Source organism: Hemicordylus capensis, chromosome 2, assembly GCF_027244095.1.
Source record: "Hemicordylus capensis ecotype Gifberg chromosome 2, rHemCap1.1.pri, whole genome shotgun sequence".
Taxonomy (NCBI): Eukaryota; Metazoa; Chordata; class Lepidosauria; order Squamata; family Cordylidae; genus Hemicordylus; species Hemicordylus capensis.
This window is the reverse complement of record NC_069658.1, coordinates 41972577-41986694: the sequence shown is the minus strand read 5'-3', so window position 1 is coordinate 41986694 and position 14118 is coordinate 41972577. Positions and strand designations below refer to the sequence as shown.

Here is a 14118-nt window from a genome sequence, read left to right as displayed (position 1 = left end):
GGGTCACTATGTGAAACAGGATGTGAAACAGGATGGTGGAATAGATGGGCCTTTGGCCTGATCCAGCAGGGCTGTTTTTACGTTCACAGCACTCCACTGTTATAGTGCAGAGCAATGTCAGCTGCTGGTTCTGTCAGCAGCAGTGGCAAGAGCAAAGTTGATAGGAGAGATGGACAGAAGCATTTACCACTCACTTGCTTGCCTGCGGGCAATAGCTACTTGTCCTAGGTGTGTGGCACCTATATGAAAACAATAAAACTTGAAAACAATAAAACAGAAGATTTGCTGTTAACTAAAAAAACTTCCATCAGTGGCCATTCACTACTTTTCCATTGTGACTAATCTAAAGGTTCACATACCACTATATGTACATTCATTCTGTGAAAGACAGAAGTCTTGTTCAGATGTTATTCCATCCATGGAGAGCCACTGAGAGAACATTAGATAAGAGTATAAAACATTTTTTAAAATTACTAAATTGGGGGGGGGGGAGAGGGGAGTATTCATTATCTAATCTAATACATATTCCTAAAATTAAAAAAGTAATCCAAAATTGTTAGTGGAACAATAGTAGCTCCTGGTGTGTATCTCCAGAATTGTTTTTATAAGAATAGCCATGCTGGGATCAGTCCCAAAGCCTATATAGTCCAGCATCCTGCATCACACTGTGGCCCACCAGATGCCTCTGAGAAACCCACAGGCAAGAGGTGAGGGCATAGACCTGCCCATGAATTTATCTAAGCCCCTTATAAAGCCATCCAAACTAGGGGCCATCACCACAACCCGTGGCAGGGAATCCCATAGATAAATAAGTGTAATGTGAAAAAGTACTTCCTTTTGTTTGTCCTATATTTCCTGGCCTTTAGTTTCATGGGATGACCGTTGGTTCTAGTGTTGTGAGAAACTTTTCTCTGTCCACCCTCTACTCCATGCATAATTTTATACACCTTGATCATGTCTCCCTGTAGTTGCCTCTTTTCCAAACAAAAAAGGCCCAGTTACTGTAGCCTTGCCTCACAAGGAAGGTGCTCCAGGCCCCTAATCATCTTGGTTACCCTCTTCGGCACCTTTTCCAGTTCTACAATGTCTTTCTAAAAATATGGTGACCAGAACCATATACAGTACATCAAATGTGGCCACACTATAGATTTGTATAATGGCATTATAATATTAGCATTCTTATTTCAAATTCCTTCCTAATGATCCTTAGCATGGAATTTGCCTTTTTCACAGCTGCCATGCACTGAGTTGATACTTTCAACGAGCAGTCCACCACGACCTCAAGATCTCTTTCCTGGTCAGTCACTGACAGCTCAGATCCCATCAGCATATATGTGAAGCTGGGGTGGGGTTTTTGCCCCAATATGCATCACTTTATACTTGCTTACTTTGAACAGCTTTTACCATTTTGTCGCCCACTCACCCAGTTTGGAGAGATCCTTTCGGAGCTCCTAGCAATCTGCTTTGGATTTCACTATCCTAACTAGCTTAGTGTCATCTGCAAATCTGGCCACTTTGCTGCTTATCCCAACTTCTAGATCATTTATGAACAAGTTAAAGAGTACTGGTCCCAATACGGATCCTTGGGGGACCCCATTTCTTACTTCCCCTCCATTGTGAAAACTGTCCATTTATTCCTACCCTCTGTTTCCTGTCCTTCAGCCAGTTACCAATCCACAGAATGAACCTGTACCCTTATTCTATGACTGTTAAGTTTTTCTCAAGAGCTTTTGGTGGGGAACAAAAGCTTTTTGGAAGTCCAAGTATACTATGTCAACTGGATCACTTCCATCTACATGCCTGAAGACACTCTCAAAGAACTCCAAAAGGTCAGTGAGGCAAGAATTGCCCTTGCAGAAGCCATGCTGGTTGTCCTTCAGTAAGGCCTGATCTTCTATTAAACACATAGATTGGTGGAAATATGCTATCCACCAACTTACCCAGCACAGAAGTTAAGCTAACTGGCCTGTAGTTTCCCAAATCCCCCCTGAATCTCATGAGCTACTTTCCAGTCCCCTGGGACAGAGCCCGATTTTAGGTTCCAATTACATATTTTTGCTAGGAGAGCAGTAATTTCACATTTGAGTTCCTTCAAAACTTTTCGGTGGATGCTATCTGGCCCTGGCGATCTGTTTTTTTGTTTTTCAAGACAGTTTAGAATCTTTACATCTCCTTTCCCTGCTCTTTTTGTGAAATATAGTGCAATTACAAGGAAGTTCATTTTTTAACCCACCAAGTGTTTTAAAGTATATATTTAGGAGAACAGCCATAAGCTTTTACGTCCAACAGATAAAACGAGACTAATACCACCAACTTGCAATTTTGTAATGCAATTCATAAGGAGACAAAAATAGCCTGAAAGGAACCAGACTATGAAAAGACCAAGTAATAGAAACTAAATCAGTCTTAACAGTTGACAAAGGTGGAGGACCCTGTAAATGGTCCTATTTTAAAAGGTGATTCCATGTCATAGGATTTCAAAGTTCAAAAAGTTAACTTTTAACATTTATCCTATTTTTCAAAACTCTGCAGTTCTATTTATTTAGGAACTCTATAAATGAGAGGTGCAGACTTTGCTTTTGACTTTTTGAAATTTTGTTCTGGAATCTCTAGGGCACGTCTCTACCAACGTTTTGGGAAGATGATGCATCAATTCATGCTGGAGACAAAGAACTGTATTTCCAGTGTGTGTAAGACAGTCTGAAGGAAAGATCACTACTCATGGGATGCACATGCATCCCACTTTTGTTTCTGCTAAACAGGTTTTGCAGGTCTTGCACTATTTCAAAAACCTGCAAGACCTGTTTGATTGGAGGCAACATTGGAACAAAACAAAAAAGTCTGTGTACCATGAAACACTATCTTTATCAAATCTTTTCAGCTCTCTTAAAAACTATTTCTGTTCCCACCCTCAGTAGATCTCAGTATTACTCAAGCACCATGAGCTTTCCCAGACAGCAGGCTTTACCGCGGGTTTTCTGCTAGGCTCTACTGCAAGTCTGAAATTGCCCCCCAAAACTGATGCAAAAAGTGGATTTTTTAAACCACAGATATAAGCACTCTACACAATACATTCTAACATGTAGATAACGTGTAGTAACTCTAATGTGTAGATATAAAAACTCTACACTCTAATGTGAATGAAAAACCCAAATTGTTTGTTGAGTGCTCCCTGACAGCTCACAGGGACTTCAGGGTAAATTTGGCTGATGTGAATGCACACCTCCATTCTGGTGGAGATGCAAACTAAAAGTCGAGTATGAAAAACTTCCATGGCATCTTTGCAGAGTCTGCATAGCAGTTTGTGCATGATGGACTGGAAACATCACAAAACCATTGTCCATGTGCGGTCCATAAAGAGTATCTGAGCACTCAAGTACATTGTGATTCTTGTAATTTTACTCGTATATACCGTACTGATTCTACAGTTATCACAGAAGTGCTGTATGTCTATACTAAAACCCATTCTTCGGTTGCATTTTACAAAGCATATTTGCTTCATTCTCCCTTACAATAATTGCCAGTTCTATTTTGGTAAGTCAAACCTGAAGAATATTGATTACAGGAGTAGATATGTAGGATAGCTGGCCCTTTAACCTTATAATTTTAGTTATTTTATCTCACTTTTATCTCATGAATGTATACAGTATTTGCTTTGTTTCACACACCTCTAAATCAAGCAGAGTGTTTGCAGGAGGTAACCAGAGCAAAGGAACAGGCTCCAACTTGTATAGATCTGTTCTGAACAAGGAGACACCAGTACTTGTGCCCTCACCATTTCAAGCAGTTCCCCCAAGAGAATTAATGGATGAAGTTAGAGGTGAAAGTGACTCCACAGAGGATAGATATTTTGAGAACACCAGTTATAGGTAAGTGACCTTGTTTTCTATCTCATTAATTGCTTCCCCAGATTCCAGACTTGGACACCGACCATTAAAAGTATGTGAAACCTCAGATGGATATTTTTGGGTTATTTTCCTCTTTTTCCTGTAACTTAAAACTGGCCAACCAAAACTATTTTCATATTGCAGTTCTGAAAGCACTTGGTGCAGATCTCGGAAGTTTAGGTTTCAGTCCTATCTTAGCACTGACTCACAAACACATCTGAATAATGATTTCTTGCATCTAGCAGCAAAACATGCCTTTTTAAAACTCTGTCACACACTGTTGTACACATAAAAACCCATGCTCAGGATGAACACTCACAACTTCCACATGCCCCATGTTGCCAGTTTTAAAATGCCACATTGCCATTAAAGCTGCTATTTATATAAAGGACTGCAGAATTTGCAGACTTCAAAAGAAAGCCCTCAATACAGCAACACAAACCAACACTCACCAGCCAAGAGCTAAAGATAAAGTTGTGCTGTCGGGTCAGTGTCAACTCCTGGCGACCACAAGCCATGTGGTTTTCTTTGGTAGAATACAGGAGGGGTTTACCACTGCCATCTCCCGCACAGTATGAGACTATGCCTTTCAGCATCTTCCTATATTGCTGCTGCCCGATATAGGTGGGAAACACACCAGCGGGGATCTGAACCAGCAACCTCTTGCTCCCTTGGCAAGTTACTTCCCCGTTGCGCCATTAGGTATAGGACATGTGTGAAATGGACAGAATTGTACCTTGAGCAAAGACCGAGCAAGATGCACTGACCAAAGCCATATTCACATGTTACATACAATCTGTGTACAGTGTATGCATGTATTATTATTACATTTATATCCTGCTTTTCCTCCAAGGAGCCCAGAGCGGTGTACTACATACTTGCGTTTTCTCCTCACAACAACCTTGTGAAGTAGGTTAGGCTGAGAGAGACATGACTGGCCCAGAGCCACCCAGCTAGTATCATGGCTGAATGGGAATTTGAACTCGGGTCTCCCCAGTCCTAGTCCAGCACTCTAACCACTACTTACCCCTCTAAATACACATACAATTATTCTCATGTTACATTCAGTGAGTGCATTTATGGTACTCTCTGCATTTGAGGGAGCCTGTACTCAGGTTCAGTCTTCAAATGCATGCATACACAGTCATTTGCACAAAAACATTCACATGTATACAAAACATCTGTATGCATTTACATCTGAATAGGGCCTATGATACAGCAGCACCCCAGCTCCCTGTACAAACAAATGGGAAAGACCAGCCTATAATCCAATTCCTTAGCTGAAATTTCATTAGAACCAATCACTACTGCATGTCTTGAAAGTGGGGTTGGGCCACCATGGCTGGCTCCCTGAAGAGGGTCTATAAGTAAGCCATATTAAGTCCTGCTCTTCTCCTTTATCCACATTAATCCCACTTAAGGCTCTTGCTATGCACTTGCTCTACAGTCTCTGGCAGACTATAGCACTGATAGAGCGACACAGCACTGACATAACTTCCTTGAATCCCAATCCTTTTTAATAATTATTTTAAAATAGTCTAAGATAGTCTAACAAGAAAACTAACCAACAAGCTAACATTATTGTGAGAGTACTGAAAACAAAGTATGGATTTATGGTTTCACTTATTGTTATACTGTTCACTCTTCAAGCCAACAAAATAAAGACCGTGTCTCAAATCTGTCATGACTGATTGCGGGCCCACCCTTCCTTGCCAGCAGAAAAAAGGTCAGTAGATTGTGCCTTGAAGCCATTTATGGCAATTTCACCTGCAGAGAATCTGAAAGAAAAAAACAAAATCAAACAAATAACCTTCATTTCAGATATGGAAGTTTCTAACCATAACCAGGTATGTTGACCTTTAGGTTTGTTCAAGGAGGAATGTAGCCACTTTGCTGTCCCTGAGGTCAATAAACGTTTAGGGAGTAAAAACAAAAGAAATCATGCATTTGCATTTTCTGCAGCAAAATCAGTCTCAGTGAAAGCCCTTCAAAGCACCTCAGGTCCTCTTCACACAATTCTGAGGTAAATGTCTCTTCTTTGTTCAGACTTCAAAAGGAGAAAGGAAAAATCAAAGAATAATTCAGGATTGTTCACCAACTCTCACTATAACATGATATCCAAAGGGTTAGCAAGGTCATCAGATGTTCTGCCAATGTAATCTACTACCTGCCCATCCTCCATCTTCTCTACACAGCTTGCAGTGTGGCACAGAATGAAACATTGGTCTCCTCCAGTTTCTGGAAGAGATGCTATTCTCAGTGGTAATGCTTTCCCATGGAAGCAATGCAAGAGTATGTAGGCACTGCTTGAAAAGGCATCCTACTAGGTGAGATAGGCTTGGCAGGCTAGAACTGAGTACGTGGGGTATGCTCAGAGGCGGATTGTGGGGGACAGCTAACTGGCTGGTATTGGAACAACAACATACCTGCCATACTACTACAAATAGATCTTATACCCTCCAATGTCATTACCTAAGAACACAGGAAGCTGCCATATACTGAGTCAGACTGTAGGTCCATCTAGTTCAGTATTGTCTACACAGACTGGCAGTGGCTTCTCCAAGGTTGCAGGCAGGAATCTCTCTCAGCCCTATCTTGGAGAAGCCAGAGAGGGAACCTAGATGCTCTTCCCAAAGCAGCTCCATCCCCTAAGGGGAAGATCTTACAATGCTCACACATGTAGCCTCCCATTCATATGCAACCAGGGCAGACCCTGCTTAGCTAAGGGGACAAGTCATGCTTGCTAGCTACCACAAGACCAGCTCTCCATTGTAATTCTGTTACTGAGTTTACCAAAGAAGAACAGGATATGAATCAGAACTGCAAATGAGTCAAGCCAGATTACAATGATAAAATCAGGATAACTAAGATTATTTGGCTTACCCAGTTTGTGCTGGGTTTTGTATCTGAAAAGATTCAGCTCTCTCAATCACACTTATGGGAATTTTTTCTACACAAGAAACACAAAAGCAAGGTCCTTCAGGAAAAGTTGTTAAAATGTCTTAGAACTGACCACAGATAGTTCCACTGACATAACCTACAGCGCATACAATTAAGTGGTTTCAGGATTTAACAAGTATAAGCATCATTTTCAACAGGCCTATTATTAAACATATGTATTTAATTTGAAGCCCATCTGCTCCCAAAGGCTTTGGTCAGGTAACAATATGTTGGACACAAATTCCACTAGATAAAACCCTTACAGATATTAGAGTTGACCATCATGGATATCATCTTACTCCTGACCACCAAGCCAAAACAAAACCAATCCAATCCAGATGCAAGAGAATATCCCACCACCACCACAGGTTCAAGCTTACTTGAACTCAGCTTACTATATATTGACTAGATTTTTGAGGAAAAGGAAATCAAATCCTTGAATATATCATAAGTGTTGCTATAAAGAACTAATTGAGTAGTTCACATCACATACTGTAATAAGAAGAAGTGTTACAGTATTGGCATGATATAAAATTAGTGGGCTGAGGTGCAGTAAAAAAGTCATTTTTAAAATTTCTGACAGGTAACTCCCCTCCAATGTAAATTAGCAATATGTGCAAGGATACAAAAAAGGTGATAAAACTAGAATGTATGTTACAGAAGTCCCTAGTGCAATACAAATTGTGATGGAATATGTTAAGACAGTACATGTCCACATGTCTTCATGACTTTATTTAAATGAGTGCTGCCAGCAGGGCCACGAGAATATAGCAGCACAAGGGCAGGCTCAAATATGACAAAAGCTTGTTTTATTTGGGCATTAATGCTCCTCCAGAGTCCGAAGTGCTCCCCAAAGAGCACGTTCCTCCCTTTTAAAAAACTATTTCTCAAATAATGTAAAGCAGCATTCTGTTGTCCTACTGCTTGTCCATCTAGACCAGGACTACGTCCTCTGAATGGCAACAGCTCTCCAAGTTACAGTCAGAGATCTTTTTCAGGCACTGATACCTGAGCTTCGTGTAGCTATCTCCCCTCCTCATGTTATGGAGTTCAGCATGTTATAGACTGACAGTACAAGGACTTGAGTGAGGTCTACCAAGCAGAGTCCTGTGCAAAACATTGGTTCAGTGTGAATGAATGAATGAATGAATGAATGAAAGAAAGAAAGAAACATTGGTTTAGGAGCAGACATACACTTAGATTTAAGGAACAAGTTGTCTCTGAGCACATGATCAGATCAGAACTCCTTTTCAGGACCACAACTGAGCTCACAGATCTGCTCATTGATTTCCCACCATTTTTCAGCAGCCTAATTAGGGTGTGGGGAACCTTTTGTATTACTATTGTTAACAACTGGGATCTGTTAATGAACCTGCCCTGGGGTGATTGGTGAATACCCCTAAATCTATGTTCAGGCTTGTGTGGCAAAATTAGCTCAGAAAGGACAGTTTCACATCAGATTTAATTTGCTGATGATGACAACAAATATTTATATACCGCTCTTCAACCAAAGTTCTCAAAGCGGTTTACATAGAAAAAAATTATAAATATGAATACATTATCATCATCATCATCATCATCATCATCATCAACAACAAATGCAATAAGAGCAAAAGTAGAAAAATCAACAACAAATAGCAAGTGCCACCTTTGTAAAGAAGCAGATGAGACAGTGGACCACCTCATCAGCTGTTGTAAAAAAAGCGCACAGACTGACTACAAACAAAGGCATGACAAGGTAGCAGGGATGATACACTGGAACATCTACAAAATATACAAGCTACCTGTAGTCAAAAATTGGTGGGACCATCAAATTGAAGAAGTTGTAGAAAATGAAGATGCAAGAATATTATGGGATTTCCGACTACAAACAGACAAACATCTGCCACACAATACACCAGATATAACTGTAGTTGAGAAGAAAGAAAATCAAGTTAAAATAATTGACATAGCAATACCAGGTGATAGCAGAATAGAAGAAAAAGAAATAGAAAAAACAACAAAATTCAAAGATCTACAAATTGAAATTGAAAGGCTGTGGCAGAAGAAGACCAAAATAATCTCAGTAGTAATTGGCGCCCTAGGTGCAATTCCAAAACACCTTGAAGAGCACCTCAACACTATAGGGGTCACAGAAATCACCATCAGCCAATTACAAAAAGCAACTTTACTGGGAACAGCCTATTTTGTGATGATATCTAACACAACAACAACAATATTGATAATAAAATCTAGCCATCCCAAGTCCTTTGGAAGGACTCGATGTCTGGATAAAACAAACCAGTCAGTCCAGTAATCCAATCAATACTTTTAATGGGTGCACCTCTAAGTCTGTATAGCTGACTCAACCTCTTATGTGAAAAGTGTGTGTGTGTGTGGGGGGGATTTTCCTCCGCAAGCCTTATCTGTGTTCTTCCTGTAGAGCTAATTGGCACATTAGCTGGCTGCTATCCTTTGTGAAAGGAGAGGATGGGGACGTGGTTCACTCTGAGGGCAGAGTGACCTTGACAGAGTTAACCTGCTTTTAGTTAACTTCTGGGGTCTGCTTAGGGTATCCCAGCATAGGGAGAGCGTGCATCTGCTCCCCTTTTCAATTTGCTTTTTAGGAGCCAAATCTAGGGGCGTCTGGCCCACTATCGCCAAGTGACCTGTCCTCATGTGTCATAAATTGAGAGCTCACGATGCTGTGAGGCTCCTGAGCATATCCAGAGTGAGATCTCCAAGTCTGGAGACTCAAACAAACGAGAGGGCTCCTGGGAAACAAGAGAAAAGCATTGCTAGCAACAGATCAGAAATCCTTGCCCATTTACTGAAAGCCACTGAGACGTCTGTAAGTAGAACTCTCCTTTGACACTGTCCTATGCCTGTTTACTTGGAAGTAAATCCACTGTGAGAATATTTAACACTGCAGTCTGAACTAATGAAACTATGCCTTGTATTTTCTTATTGAATGCATCCGCTTATAACACAGACCCAAGTGGGCCTTCTCCAAAACCAAGATCTTTAATTTGGTTGAATTCCTGAAATTCCTGGTATTGTCCATGTGTCTGCTTCCTTCCTGTTGCCTTGCTTTTTATCTGAGCTGTATTTTGATCATAGGGACAGACTTTATATTACACTTGTGTTTCTCAAACTGGGAGGGGGGTGTCTGAAACAGTGGGGGTGACACAAGGGAGTGAATGCAAACAATTTACATGGCTCATCAGGAAAAAGGTTTATAAACAGTTGAATTGCCTAAATGTGGGCTGAGACCTAGCTAGGATTGTAGAAGGGATAGAATAAAGATACAAGTCCTTGACTAACATGAGCTCATACACTTCAGGCTGGGGCGAAATGGCATGTAGAAGCTGAGCAGAGAATGAAGCAATATGGGATATGTGCATAGGAGCCAGGTAGGCACGTTTAATGAGGTTCCTAAACTGGTACATCTGAAACCCTGGGAAATTTAAAAGATAAGGTAAACTGGTATTACCTTATTGTACAAGAAAGCCTTAAGAACATAAGAAGAGTCTTGTTGAATCAGACCTATCTAGTCCAGTTTCACACAGTAGCCCACCAAATGCCTGGGGAAGCCACACAGGATATGCTCTTCCAGAGTATGCTTTGCTCCCTACTGAAGATTCAGTGTAGCGACTCAAGAGAGATCACTTACAGGTAAGGTTGCCAACTGACAAGGGGACAAAACACACCAAGCCGTTCTGTTCTTGTGCTCTTAATGTGCAGAAATCAGCAAGTGAAGCTTTACACGGCACAAAGATAAAGTGCTGCTGTGGCCAGCTGATAACCTAATTAATAATTATTCCTTTGCTTAATACTAACCTAGGCATTAAGAGAAGATGAAAAAAAGTTGACTGCCTCAAAACCAGTAAGTGATACCAGGAGCCTTTTATTTCTACATCAATCTAAATTCTCAAGGCATGGAGTCCCCATAGACTGATTGGAAAAGAAACCTGACCCGCTGCTGACCCTTCTACTACAGCTTCGATGAAAATTTTATCAGCAGCAATGGCAGGCATTTGGGCATTGGTGAGTCAGAGCACTTTGGGAAAGCTGCAGAACATAAAAGAGAACATGGAAAAAACCACAAAAGAGATTTGGGAGTAATTCTTAAGTAGACATTTTGCAGGAATGGTAGCAAGTGTCTAGGCGTTGTGTGATTCTGTGAGTGGCCAGAGGTGCAGGGGCCAAGATGCATTGGCCCAGCCTCCGGAAATCCCACAATGCACCATACAAGTGTGCGGTGCATTATGGTGATCCCCTCAGCGACGTGCGGCTGCCTGTCAGTACCGGCTGAAAGCAGCCAGTGCTGACACACGGTCAAGTAAATGTGGCTACGGGAGCACTCACTCCCTTATACTCGTTTACGAGGCAGGCTCCTTTGACAGATTTGCTGCTGAAGCGTGACTCGGCGCCCGGAGGTTCTTACAGGCAGCCAAGTCCGGGCTTGGCTTCCTTAGCCCAGTCTTGGCTGCTCATGAGAACAGCCTCAATGAGTGCATCCCGAACACTGATGCAGTCGGGAGGTTGCCCCCCACTATACAGTTACTATACAGGCAAAGCTCAGTTAGACTTTAAGGCCAAGTTATCTAGAGGAGAAACTGCAAAATATTTTGCTGTGCATCATGAAAAGCCCTTCCAGGAAAGCTTTCATTCAGCCAGCAGTTCAACAGAAACTAGAGTGACTTTGCACATTATACACACGAGATAGAGGAAGTGCGAGATGCTTGTGCTCCAGATGTGGGTACAGCTCACACATCTAATCACAGCCTGCTTGCTCCCCATTTAGACATTACAGGGAAACCGCAAAAAAGAAGTGTGAGTCACTGAAACTATCTTTCCATAATGTGCAAAGCTGACCTAGGCTGCCTCCACCTTCTGATGCCTTGACAGACGCTGCTGCAGGCTTTTGTGTATATAGTGCTGTAGGGGAAAAAGAGAGGCTTAAAGGAGAAGTGTTCATTTTCAGTGATTAATTATACCTTTGTTAAAGTCTGAAATGGTGCTGGAGAAACAGGGCAAGATTTAATAACACATCCCATCCTGTCCCCTGCTCTACCACAGCCCCTTGAAACAGAGAAAAGGCAGAGCCTTGTTATACATTCATACAGGCGGAGCACCAGCGGCCATTTACCTTTTATACCTATTTTGTTTTAATGTTAATTTTGAAAGAGTCATTTATTATTGACACTATGTTCAGAGATAATATGCTACTTAATACCAGTTGCTGGAGAACAATTAAACCCTGCTTGTGGGCTTCTGGAGGAATCTGGTCCGGGGAGGGGGGGGGAGGATGGATGAGGGCCTAGATCAGGCCTGTTCAACTTCGGCCCTCCTGCAGATGTTGGTCTACAACTCCCAAAATCCTTGGCTATTGGCTACAGTGGCTGGGAATTATGGGAGTTGTAGTCCAAAAACAGCTGGGGGGCCTAAGTTGAGCAGGCCTGGCCTAGATGGACCTCTGCTCTGATCTGGCAGTGCTCTTATGTTTTTATTTCCAAGTACAGTTTTTTGCTAAATCATTCCACTAGCCTGCATTATTAGTGCCACACATGAAATAGTTAAAACATTATACTATATTTTTCCATCTCAAAGCACTCACATTATAGTTTCTGACTTGCTGAAAAAGTACTGATTTTTATCACGTAAGAAGTGCCTGGAACTAGTTTTTCTCTTGGCTGGGTGCTCCAGAAAACTGGGAATAATTACTTTTAAATGCTTTTATTGAGAGTGTGGAGAGGCTCACGGAAAGTCCAATTAAAAGCACAGCCACAAGAGAATTTGTCCTCAGCATTTTCTGTAGCATTTGTTGAGGTGCAAGAGCAATTCTATAATGATAACTATACAAAATAAAATAAACCAACAAAACTTACCACTATAGAATTTAATAAATATAATAATAATGATGATGATGATGATGATGTCATCAAATTGCACAGGAAGATTATTTACTTATTTCAATAATGATTGGGTTTTGTTTATTTTAAAGAAGCAGCCCAAAGACTTCAGTAACAGCTGAATTTCTCATTTAATATATACTGGCAGGGATCCAAAGGGTTGCATGTGGAACAAGACATGCCATGACTTTTCTGGCCCTCCCTTCGCATTATTACCCATTGCGTTACCAAAAAAGATGCTCCTAAAGTTACTCTCAGTGAAGCACAAAAGGATGCAGCTAGAACAGTGAAACTCACTCCACACCACCACCATCACCATCCACACATGCCTTCTATACACCGAGTAGGATTCTGGCCACTGTGACACACTTCATTTTTCCAATAAGGAACTGCTTTTTGGAGTTCTAATTTTTTTTTATTTTTTTGCGGGGGTGGGGGGGTGGGGGGAGTCTATTACCATGACTAATATTATCAAATTTATTTAATTGGAAATGTTCATTCTGACTTTTACATAATTGCTTACGCATTCTCATCACTTATCCAGAGCTTTACTAGAATATTCAAAGATAATCTGTCAAGATTCTAAGCATAACACTGAAGTAACAGTGCATTTCTTTTTTAAAAAAAAATATATGCTCAAAAGGCATTTTCCTGTCTGAACAAGAAAGCTTTGGACATTAGATTTGAATTCATGTGTGTGTGAGTTCAGAGACATTGTCAATAGTCACATTCCAGCACAGAAATATTATCAGTCAAACCCCATGGGTTTAAAGAGAACTTAAGTTTTATATATACAGGGGACTATAGCTAGTATTTACACACACACACACATACACACACACACGTTTTATGTATTATTGTTATTTATCTATTTAACATATTTCCTATCTCACTGGGCGATTCCAATCGGTGTCGATTGGGGATGAGTGATCTGCACCCTGCCCCTTCCTTGTGGGGTTTCACAGAGCTCGGTCCCAGCTCCCATCTTTAAAATCTACATGAAGCCGCTGGGCCTGGTCATACGTTGGCTTGGGGTAAGTTTCCATCAATATGCTGATGATACTCAGCTTTATATCTCTACCTCTGGCCAAACAGGTGATGCTGTCCATGTGCTGGCTCAGTGCCTAGAGGCTGTCAGGACCTGGATGGGCCAAAACAAGCCCAGGCTCAATCCCTCCAAGACCGAGTTGCTCTTGTTTAGTCTGCGATCTGGCCAATTGCCATGTGTCTCTCTTGACAGGATTGTGCTTCCCCTGAGAGCGACGGTTCGTGATCTGGGGGTCCTTCTGGATTCACGGCTCCTGCTTGAACAGCAGGTGGAGGCCGTGGCCAGGGGTGCCTTTGCCCAGCTTTGGCTGGTTTGCCAGTTACAGCCTTTTCTTGACTGGCAGGCCCTG

The 14118-nt window shown here is 41.5% G+C and overlaps 1 protein-coding gene across 4 annotated transcripts in view; it reads right to left on the bottom strand.

Annotated features, from left to right (window-relative positions):
- Positions 1 to 14118, bottom strand: part of RGS7BP (regulator of G protein signaling 7 binding protein) — a 99384-nt gene that overhangs the window by 68773 nt on the left and 16493 nt on the right. The gene's annotated exons all lie outside the window — the stretch shown is intronic.